The 12,279-nt window shown below is 34.3% G+C and overlaps 2 non-coding genes across 2 annotated transcripts; both read left to right on the top strand.

Moving 5' to 3' along the window:
• The first annotated feature begins 7,079 nt into the window (after positions 1 to 7,079).
• On the top strand, positions 7,080 to 7,164 carry TRNAY-GUA. The gene is given in 2 exon segments: positions 7,080 to 7,116; positions 7,129 to 7,164. It is a non-coding gene; the product is annotated as a tRNA-Tyr (tRNA).
• A 609-nt stretch (positions 7,165 to 7,773) lies between these two features.
• On the top strand, positions 7,774 to 7,854 carry TRNAL-AAG. The gene has a single exon. It is a non-coding gene; the product is annotated as a tRNA-Leu (tRNA).
• Positions 7,855 to 12,279: the final 4,425 nt, after the last annotated feature.

Genomic DNA, 12,279 nt, shown 5'->3' with positions numbered 1-12,279 from the left:
GTAAATTCAACCATCTTAAGTTGCTTCAGTCTCTCTGAAGACTTTAAGCACTCAAGCCTTTCGATTGTCTTTCAATAATAAATGCATAATTTGTTTGGTAAACAGTCTCCTATCTTAGGAAATCAATCAGAGATATTTATGTTGAGTGTGACAAAGGATTTTATATTTAAGATAGATTAAACTCTTTTTTTTCTTCAGGTTTTAGATCCTCAAGGATCTGAATTAAACAAGTTAACCAGATCGAGTCAAACAGAACTGCCAGATTTGGAAACTGAAGAGTACCACCAAATAATAGTTTGTCGATCCAAATACGACCAGTAAATAATAAGTGTATCAAAGATAAAGTAGATCTATTCGGATCCCATCCGATCAAGTTTGTGCACGAAGTAAATCACGAACATACAAAACCAATAATAAAAATCTTCTTGTCTTCAATCTTCAATACTCTTATGTACCGGCACAATAAAAAACTTTATTCCTAACTTATGATCGATCACGTATATAACGGAGTCTGTTAACAATGAACGACCACAAGTCAACGTTAAACTCTTGATCTAGTTTGAGTGGCCTTATGTCAAGAGAAAAGGATCTCAAGAATAATCAAACTATGTGCAATCAAGAAATAACAATCGTTAGTCGATCAAACCAATAATCAAAAACTAAAATTATAATTAATTCTAGTTTCCCACCAACGATACTAGTATACGCTTCTTGATCCTAAATAAATCTTTTAAATAGTATGCGTAATAGATTTCTCTTAATTTGATCAATCTCCTCTCCAAGATAGTACTACGAGAATACTATTAGTCGACTACACCAGAAATAACAAAGATGAAGTTTTCCTGGCTCAGGATAAGTTTGTAAGAAGAACAAAATTCACTATTTACAGACCAGGTAATTTGAAAACCAAGGAATTTCCATAACTGAAGATATTCTTAAGATATGCAATATAAAGGACCTAAATTCGGTTTTATGAAATTCCAACCAATATCCAACTATATAACTGAAATATTCATGGACAACTCAATATTAGTTAGGACATAACTAATATATCTTTCTAGAGATATGTTTTGATTGCTGGTAAAACAAACATATAAATTTCGAAAATCTCTCAAATATTTTCTACTATTTCGGTTTTGGGATCTCACATTGAATATCAAGGAATATCTTTGAATAATTAAAAAATAAGATTTCTGCATATGTTCAAATTAACTATGTCGACATCTTAAACGTTAATATTTTGCAAACCCAATATCCAAATCACACAAACCCTAAAGTGTACGTGACTTAGAGAAATCGGTTTTTCCTATTGGGACCGGTTCTACCTTGAATACCAATATAGGTAGGGATCGGTTCTACCTTGACTCCCAACATAAGCTAGGATTGGTTATACCTTGATGCGCTATATAGGTTGGCATTGGTCCAAACTGAAAAAGTGGGGGTACAAGAACCACACCTAATATTTCGCTTAGCAATCTGTATGGACAAACTCCAATATACTTTCTAGAGAATCAAATAGACAGTCAGACTCAATCTAGATAAAAAGTATATCAAGGAGTTTATATCTGAATCTTTCGATTTGATATATACTTAAACAAATAGAAATCTGCGAGTCTTTATCAAATACTAGAGAGATAACTTGGATGGTACCAAAGACCAATATCCAAATGTCAATCAATTTAAATCAACAACCAAAAGGTCGGATATTCTAATTTATTGAACAATGCACAACCTACGATATTTCAATTATATAACAAAATATAATGCGGAAAAGAAATAACACAGACACCAGAATTTTGTTAACGAGGAAACCGCAAATGCAGAAAAATCCTGGAACATAGTCCAGATTGAACACACACTGTATTAAGCCGCTACAGACACTAGCCTACTCCAAACTAACTTCGGTATGGACTGTAATTGAACCCCAATCAATCTCACACTGATCCAAGGTATAGTTATGCTCCTACGTCTCTAATCCCAGCAGGATTCTACGTACTTGATTCCCTTAGCTGATCTCACCCACAACTAAGAGTTGCTACGACCCAAAGTCGAAGACTTTAATAAACAAATCTGTATCACACAGAAAAGTCTACGGTAATAGATAAATCCGTCTCCCACGAATATACCTACGAGTTTTGTTCCGTCTTTTGATAAATCAATGTGAACAGGAACCAATTGATAAACCAGACTTATATTCCCGAAGAACAACCTAGTATTATCAATCACCTCACAATAATCCTAATCGACGCAGCGAAAAAAGATATTATGGAATCACAAACTATGAGACGAAGTGTTTGTGATTACTTTTCTATCTTTCCTATAGGAGATATAAATCTCGAGCCAATTGTTACAATTGTACTCGTAACAATAGAAGATGCAAGATCAAATCACACAACTACAAGAAAAGTAGTATCGGTCTGGCTTCACAATCCCAATGAAGTCTTTTAGTCGTTAACCTGGTTTTAGAAGAAGAAACCAAAGGTTAAAGAAGAATCAACTCTAGCTATGCAACTAGTATCACATGTAAGGTGTGGGGATTAGGTTTCCCAGTTGCTTGAGTTCTCCTTTATATAGTCTTTCAAATCAGGGTTTGCAATCAATGTTAGCTTGGTAACAAAGCATTCAATATTCACCGTTAGATGAAAAGCTGATTAGATTCAAGCTAATATTTCTCAACCTTTGGATCGAAAACTTAGCTTGTTACACACAAATGAAATGTCCCATTTTGGGTTTATGTAGCCGTTCCCAAACATTAACATTTTTTGGTTCAACAATAGTTAACTAAATGGTTATCCATATGATCACTTTCATATCCACCATATTATTCTTCACCATAACTAGTTCAAATGACTCAAACGAACTAGTTAGAGAGTTGTTCAATTGCTTAGATCTTATGTAACTACACAAGACACAATCGAAGCAAAAATGGTTTGATTCACTCGAATCGGTTCATGAACTTTATAGCCACGGTTTGAAAAAGCATTCCTTAGTTTATATAAACATGAGTTCAAGAACAACCAATTTTAGATATAACCTGCTCAAGTTTGCGGACTGGGTTCGCGGACTTAATCTCATGGAAGAAGTTCACAAACTCCAGCAGAAATTCTCGGGTCGAGAACTTCCGCCAGTTCGCGGTCTTGGCTCACGACACATTCTGCTTCTCTTGATCAACAAAGTTCGCAAACTTTGTTTCAAGGAATAAGAACTTATACATATATGTGTTTCCACAATAATACTTATATCCTACCAATGGTTATGTAATCTAAACTCTCATTTCATTGAAACATTATCAGAGGACGTTATATAGCCGTTATTCACAGACCATTTTTCTTCAGAGCAATTTCCAAAGTGATTGAAACATATCATGACATTCGTCACTAGGTAAATATGAATTTGGCAAAAGCGAAATCTTACCAACACATATTTAGAGAAATAGATAGGCGAGTTGCACTCGGCTCGAAATAGAAAATGTGTATAATGAAAGTTTATATATCAAAACGACTTTTGTCTCAAGAATAGGAGATAGAGTAGATAGACTTTTGAGTGACAGATAAGTTCAAGTCTCCACATATCTTTTAGTGGATGAAGATCCACCAGTTCCTTGAGTAGTCCTTCGTCTTGTATGATGATTGCCATGGAGTCTTGAGCTCAACTAAAATTTCTATCCTAGTCTGAGACCTTTATCTATATAGGCTAGAAATCAATACTTATAGTTTTGATCACTAGTATTGACAAATATGCTTGAGATAGCAACGCATGCGAGTTCGACCGAGCAATGCTCTAACACAACCTTAATATCTTCAATGAAAATCGGACCATCCATCATTTTTGTTAGAGCATTGCTCGGTCGAACTCACAAGTGTTTTTATCTCAAGCTTGTCGTAAAATTTAGTTGTCAAAACTATATCTTTCTTTCTAGTCTACAATTAGTTAAGTCTCGGTGTAGGATAGAGGTAGTTTAGAAACAAACCAATCATTATTTGCTTTTTACCTTTTGAAGGCGAAGATCAACCGAAGCTTTTGGAGAACTTCAAGTCGAGAACTAATTATTTAGTTTATGAATTTCTCGAAATATAATGACTAAGCTTAATGAACATTTGTTCATACTTGGTCAATTTCGATGGACAATAGTTTATTGTTCGAAACTATTCGAAAATAGTCTGGAACATTGATATGTGTCATTGATGTTATTCGTGAATGTTTCGAATTGATTTAGAGAAATATATAACTACTATATTCATAATACAAGACAGTGCTATCAGTCTTATAAACTGAGAAAACTGTTATACGTCTAAAGTCGTATTACATGTACTCGTACACGTAGTGGAATAACTATATATCGACTTTCATATTTGTGTGATACACATATTCATATGCACATCATGGGAAAATCTGCTTGATTCGTGATCCGGATCGGTATGTGTATTCGTATACAAACCAGTTTTGGAACTGTGGTAAGGTAACCGGGTTTAATTATTCAAACTGGTATGCGAACCAATACAGTTCTATGTTCTTGAACCAGTTTAGTACCCAAATCGGTACGCAAACTGAAAAGGTTCTATGAACTCCGGAACCGGTAAAGTCTTAAGGTACAATCCGGTCCGCAAACTGGAAAGTTTTGTTAACTCCGGAACTCAGTTTTGCGTCAAAGTTTGCAAACCGGTACGTGAACTGAAAAAGTTTTGTCAACTCCGGGACTCGGTTATGCTAATAAGTTGCAAAGCGGTCCACATACCATGAATCAACCGATTCACGAATGACTCAAGTATTTGTACTTTGTGTATTTACAAACTATGTTGATTGTGTTCAAATGAGATTAAATTATTTTTATGAGATGATTTGCATTTGATCAATTATCTAAAAACACCAGACTTATTTGAGCACATGATTGTGACTCAAGATTAATGTCTTTGTGTTCATGAAAATGAGTGTTAAGCTTTTAAGTTCAAACCGGCTAGTTTCGTCCAACCATGTTGAACATAGTCTTTGTACACGGTTCAGTTAAGGTCTACCTAACCAGAGTGTATATTTTGTTTATGTGAATAAAATTCAAAGTTTTTATCTAACTGTGAATATTGTTTGCTTGGTTCCAAAGATATCTTAACGTAAACCTAAAGCAACCTATGCTTCGATTGTCTATATAAGGGGAACTCTTGGCAACTTGGATCTTTGAATCCTGACACTACTTTTTGGTGTGTCCTAGTTGTATCTTGAGTCGTCCTCTCCAGAAACCCTTTTAGGGTTTAGTGACTATCAAATACTTCATTAGGATTTGTGAATCCAAGTCCAGTTATCTTTTATCTTGATAACCTGAGTATCCTGATCTTGTTCGATTGTTTATTTATCACTTGAACAAGATAAATAAAAATCACAAAGTTCTCTTCGTCTCAACTTTGTCATTCCAAAAGTTTTATACTTATGAGGTGAATAATAATCTAGGCTGCACTTCCGGTTGCCTAAGTCCGGATTTTCAGGATAGCAATACTTTTGTCAAATTGCTATCGATTTCCATCACTTTGATCCCATGTTTGATCTGATCATTCGTTTCGATCGTAAATCAGGAAATCAATTATATAGGCTTAATCTATGGGAGGCATATTGTTTTAACGTCTTCAATTGAGTTGAAGAAACTCTTAGTTGGTGTGACGTCATCTAAAGGAATCAATTGTGCGGAGTCCTACTGGGATTCAAGAGGCGTAAGGAGCGCGGCTGTTCCTGAATCAGTGGGAGACTGAGTTCTGGTTTAACTACATTCCAGACCGAAGTTAATTGGTAGTAGGCTAGTTTCTGTAGCGGCTTAATACAGTTTGGTGTTCAATCAGGACTAGATCCCGGGGGTTTTTGTGCATTTGCGGTTTCCTCGTTAACAAAATTTCTGGTGTCTGTGTTATTTCTTTTTCCGCATTATATTGTTTATCTTTATAATTGAAATATCACAGGTTGTGCAGTGATCAATCAAAGTAGATACGTCCGACCTAGTTTGTTGGATACAACTTGATTGATCCTTGGAAAATGGTCTTTGGTACCATACAAGAACTCTCTTTGTTATTAGGCTCACGGATTCAATTCTTTGAACGTTCTAATCGCAAGAGAGATAGAGATATAACTCTAGACACTTTCCTTGATTGAGTTTTTAGTTTCGGATTTTCTGCTGAGTTTGTCCATACAGATTGCCTGCGAAAAAGTTGGTGGTGTATTTTGGTACCCCAAGTGTTTTCACTTTTGATTTCCTTTCGATTAAGAAACAAGTTTGTATGTCCACTTCCTTAAGCTCATGTAACTAAACATATTTTTCTAGGTATGAAATCAAACCTATATTCACTACACAATCTAGTAACGAGTTCAAAGATTACGAAGCCCAAAAATAAGCATTATACTTCGTCATTCAATATACCAATATAAAACACTTATCACTATTGATATATTGGTCCTTGACACTATTATCACAATATTATGATCAAGTATATTATACTAGAGTTTCATATAAATGACTTCGCATGTTATGTTTTTAATCAGAAACGACTTGAAAGCTTACAAAAGAGAAATGGAAACAAGTCAAGTCATGTATTACTAACCTCAAGTGGAAGAATGATGTTATCGTCGTTGTCGATACGTCTTCGGAATCTTCATGTCTTTAGAGTAATAATTGTATGTCTGAACATTTATAGACTTCCTAGTCCAACTTAAGAAAGTTGACTCTGGTAATCTGATATTTCCCCAGGTGATTCTTATATCATAAAAACCGTTCTTGATGACCCGTAAGCCAAGAAAAGCTAGTGGATCCAATCACAAAATTCATAATTTTTCTTGTATGGTTGTCTATTCTTCTATTTAGTTTGAGTTAACAAATTAGAATGAAATTTACTCAGACCATTTCAATTTTGTAAGTCTTCTGAAGGACCATAAATAATAAATACTTAATGTTTTGGTAGGTGAAAACATACTCTTGTACTTTATGAATTTGTACGAGGCCATTTTTGTGTATTTCTTCCAACCTAGAAGTTTCAACAGCATTGCATTGCCACTACTCTAAAAACGTGGTTATCAATTTATATTTGTTTCATGGAAAATGAGCACAACCGACCTTAGCTCAGTTGGTAGAGCGGAGGACTGTAGTTGTAGCAGATAATCCTTAGGTCACTGGTTCGAATCCGGTAGGTCGGATTTTTTTATTTTTTTAAAAATATGACTCTTTCATTGCTGCTTTTCTTTTTCTTCTCTGCCAATATTTTTTTTAAATATTTAACACCCAGTGCTTCAAATTAGTTGTCGTGCTGCTGCCTAAGAATTTCCAGGGTGTAAGTTCCTCTATGAAGTTACTTTGAAAAGAGCCAATAATTTTGTTTCTTTCTTTCCCGAGGTGGTGAATTAGTTGTCATGCTAATGGATAATACTAGCTAACCTTTCCACTGCGCTTTAAACAACCTTCCTATGTGTCCCACCTTCTCCTTCACCCAAAAGGGAAAAATTCGTGGTGGCAGCTGCAAGTTCTGGAAACTTAAACTTAGTGATGGCTGCAGTATTAAACTTCATCAGTATGGATTGGTTTTCCATCATCAGCACTCAAAATCCAATTTTGTGCTACCTAGCAGGAAGGAAACCAGTCGATGGTGCACCCGAAACCGAAAAGCATTTCTACACCAAACTAAAATGCTGAATTATTCCCTGCACCCAACTAACAAGACAATCATCTCCAACAATCTTTCCCTGTTTCATCATTTCCGGAGTACATTCTTCGCTTCTATTTAGTATCTGCCATCTTTGAGCAACAATGTTGATATGGCCGAGTTGGTCTAAGGCGCCAGCTTAAGGCCCTGGTCCGAAAGGGCATGGGTTCAAATCCCACTGTCAACAGGTCATTCTTGTAAAACTTGTTTTTTACTTCAACTCAACTGGAATATAACACACGAAGACTGTAGAAATTTCATTCTTTAAATCATGCAAATTGCAAAAGCTAAATTTGCATTCACAACATACCCTGTACGAATAGGGAGAAATTTATAGTTTGTTACCACTCCGCTGCAAGACAAAGAGCTTGGTACAAGCCTTGCTATGGATAACGGCCTTTCAACAGTGGATCAGCCACCTTAATGAATTCTTCACTCTCCAGCAACTTACGCTTTGCCTGCACACTCGCGCCAAACAAGAAATTCAATCAGCTGGTTTTTTTTTTTTTTTTGTTGGCAAGTTAATATATAAAAGCAAACTACACGGCCTTATATAACAAGGGAAGGCCATCCCTCTGAGATCATCATCCAAAAGATTACACAGAAAATAAGTAGTAGTGGTTATCCAAGTAGTAACTATCCTATCACTGACAGCTTTTTTGGCTAAGGCATCGGTCACAAAATTTGCCTCTCTGTAATTATGCAAAAACGAGATGTCCCGACAATTCTTAGCTAAGTGCAAAATATCATTCAGGATATTAGCAAAATACCATGGAACTGCACCTTCCTGATTACACAGATTAGTAATATAGACAGAGTCACTAGCTACTTCCATCTTTTGTATGTTTAGTGCTTCTGCAATTTGTAACCCTTGGCGAATAGCGCTGCCATTTTTGTATATGTATTCTGCAAAGGCTGCAATAAACTTCCCCGCATCATCTCGGATAACACCCCCAATACCTGCATCAAGAAACTCATTAGCTGCACCATCTGTAATCAATTTGTGATAGCCTGCAGGTGGGTAGGACCATTCAATGTGTTTAACCACGGAATGAGAATTCGCAGAACACGAAGGAACTAAGGTGGCTATATACTTTGTGGTCTTCCTATAACCCTTTTGAACCACCACTTCACATCGGAAACTCTGAGATTGAAGCACTACTGCATTGCTAATAATCCATATTCCCCAAAGTAAAATAGGAATGAAGACACTTTTTAAATGATGCAACTGCATCGGAGATATCCTGCAAAAAGAGAGAATCCAGTCCAGATCCATATTCGATCTTGTAACAATGAGGTTCTGTTAGAACAATTGCCGAATTATGCCTGCACAAAAAATAAAAATCAATCAAGAAACAATTAGTATGGCTGAGTCGCGAACTAGGTCGCTTTCTTTAAGACGTTTCGCAGCTCTGCCCAAGATTATGCAAGCAGTTCTTCAATGTCGCGTCGTCCCCAGGATAAAATAGTCGAATTCAATCTCTTACACAATCACTCTTGCACGATGAGAGGATGTGAAACTTCTACACTTCATTCTTGCTCAGAACTCTTTAGAAAAACCAAGGATGATCACACGCTTGTTTTTCTTTCTCACAAGACGTTCATTTGATTTTAAACTCATGAAACAAATTAGAAAACTCACTCATTAGAAAAGTCTTCTAAAATTCTCCTAATCCTTTTTATAAAAAAATTCTGATTTTTGCTTAAAAGCCAAGGAGATAAATGTGAGTAAATGAAAGACATTATTAGGATGTTAATTAGCTTAATTAACTCACTCAATAAAAAACTGTTTTTGGTATTAAAACAAAATATATTCACTCTTTAAGGGAAAGAATAATGTTCACATTTAAAGTCATTTAATTGAGAGAATAAAAATTTGGAAATTAATTAATATTTTTAAAAACATATATCCCAAACAATCCCCCCACTTGTATTTTTTCAAAATATTGAGCAAGAACATACAGAGTTGTGCATAAGCAAAGGTGTCTCGCGACTTGAACCTTTACGTAGTGTTAATAGGCTCTCTTATAATCTGACCATAGAGTGAACATAAGTCTTGAACTCTAGGAGATAAAAGATTACTTAACACACACGACTACGCTAGTGTACAGTCTAAAGCCATCACATTATGGCCGTGTGCTTGTATCCCAATTTAATGAATGATCTAGAGAACTGCTCATATTCTCATAGAAAGCGACCACACTTTCACATTCACATAGGTGAGTTTATCAAGAATACTCCTGAAAGTATCCCACTCTAAATAGAGATACAAACATCGTTAAGAGTTTAAAATTTTAAAATTAAAAATTAAACTCAACCTTTACTCGTTTCAGGATGTCACGCCGTGGGATGAATTCTTCAAAAGCATGATTCTCGCATCTCCATATCACTTATGACTTCGTCTAGTCCCTTTGAACCTATTTCTAGGTTGGGTATCCATCATAGATGACTCAATCTCAATGGGCATCAACCTCATCCCTAAGATGTATTCACATCTTCTTATCAATCTTTTCGTCAAAGGATTAATGGAAAATCGTTTCAGACACTATATATTCCATATTCTCACAAAATCAACTCTTATAGTTGTCGTTACATTCTCAATTCATGCAATAACCGCGGTACTATCACATTGAATTAATATGTATGTTCTTCTATCTATTAGAGGATCGAATCTCTCCATCCCTTAAAGGATTCAACTGAAAGGATGTCCAATCAGCTTCGCAGTATCCTTAAAGGATTGCGGTAACCATTTAGATAGTGTATTTCTAGGCGTATGATGTGTTTGAAACACCTCATAACCTTCTCAATATTTTACCAATTTTACATACTAATATTGGCAAATCTGAATATAAAACCCCCACTATGGAAACAATATATTACACCCCCACTACAAAAATTACTTATATATATATAGTCAATCACGTAGCAAAGAAGCATACTGAGCTGCCATACTCATGTCTAGTGCAATCACACACAGTCTCAAAAGCATTAGCACTAAACCAAATGAGTGAAAACTTATTTACAGTCAGACTATATATATTTATGTTTCTTTTAAAAAATTTATTTTCATTGAAATGAAAATGATCCAAAGAAAGAAAAATTCATTTCAAAAATATACACCATATTCACTCAAGTATTTCATGTCAAATAGCAAAATAAGCATGTTCTCAATTTCATTTTTCATCCTATAAGTTAGAATAAAAATTCAAAAAATCACTTATGCATACAAAACAAAGAGTATTGTGCATTTCACTTTCATCAATTCTGAAATCATTCGAATGAATCAAGTAAACAATTTTTATTTTATAAATTGTTTTAAAGTTGTTTTTCAGAATATAAAGGGTAACTTATCTAACTTATATGATTTCTTTTATTGTAGAAACTACACAGTTTTCCATGCTTGATTTACATAGATTCTCATCCTTAACTTACACAAAAGTATATATTTCTACTTATGACTATAACAAATCATACATTGTAGAAACAACATCAACAAAACAAGCATGTAAGTTATTTAGTCACATCAATGCAAGAGTCAACAATTTTCTGTTTGCCTGTCTAAAAACAATAGGCTCATAAAAACTTTTTGCCAAAGATTTAATAGTTTGAAGAACAAAGTTACTCTCTATAAGAAGTTATATATCTTTCAAATTATAAGCAACAAAATATTCATGACTAAAATTTAGTCTCACTATATATGCTTTTCTAGGTTCATTCTTAGTGAATTACTTGTCACCTTCATTTTTCGAGTTCCTCTAATTTAAATCAAATGTGTTAAAGTATAGGATTTGGAACCCCCACTATTTTTGACTCAAACAAGAATTTTAAAACAATATCCAAAAATTGTGAAAAACTAATAAACCAATGATCTAAACCCAAAATGTTTTGCACAATATAGAGAAAAATTCTAACAATTTTATTGAAAGCAACATTGCTTAATATTCACTACTCAAAAATCATATTTGATATCAAGAAAAATTACTCGAAGCATCTTTATAAAATTCTCAAATATTTTATTTCATCCAATAAACATTGCAAGTTGCATAAGATTTCAAATTGTACATGCTTTTATGAGTTAGGTAAGATTACATACATGTTACTCAAAAACTCACCAAGTTCGTAAGAAAATATAACATGCTCATATTCATCACCAACTCATTGATTTCTTAAAAAGCATGACAAAATCTCAATATTTCAAATATTCAAAATTCAATTTATGTTATGATAAAATTGCAATTTTATGCTCAAACATTTTATCGATAACATATCATGTGTAGTAGTGCAATGATCAAATTCAACAAATTTCTTATCTCACTTTTGTTTATGACAAGATATGAATATCTTGTTACTAACAAGATGAACATATTGGAAACTAGATACATATTTAACAGGATTGTTCTACCCAAAGTAAATTTTTAAGCTATACCAATACCGAAAATCCTAGTGATGTGAGTACGTATATCTCAACGCCACTTTCTTTCAAAACGATTTGGTTCAACTTTCGAATCATAACCTATCAAAACAAATATGGTGTAAAACACCAATCTATATCAACCTCTCACCGTATTCATAGTTCACATTAACTAAGCTTGAAAAGCGTTGTTAATAACAT

This window comes from Papaver somniferum, unplaced genomic scaffold, assembly GCF_003573695.1.
Source record: "Papaver somniferum cultivar HN1 unplaced genomic scaffold, ASM357369v1 unplaced-scaffold_135, whole genome shotgun sequence".
NCBI classification, from domain to species: domain Eukaryota; kingdom Viridiplantae; phylum Streptophyta; class Magnoliopsida; order Ranunculales; family Papaveraceae; genus Papaver; species Papaver somniferum.
This window is presented reverse-complemented; position numbering and strand designations above follow the sequence as displayed.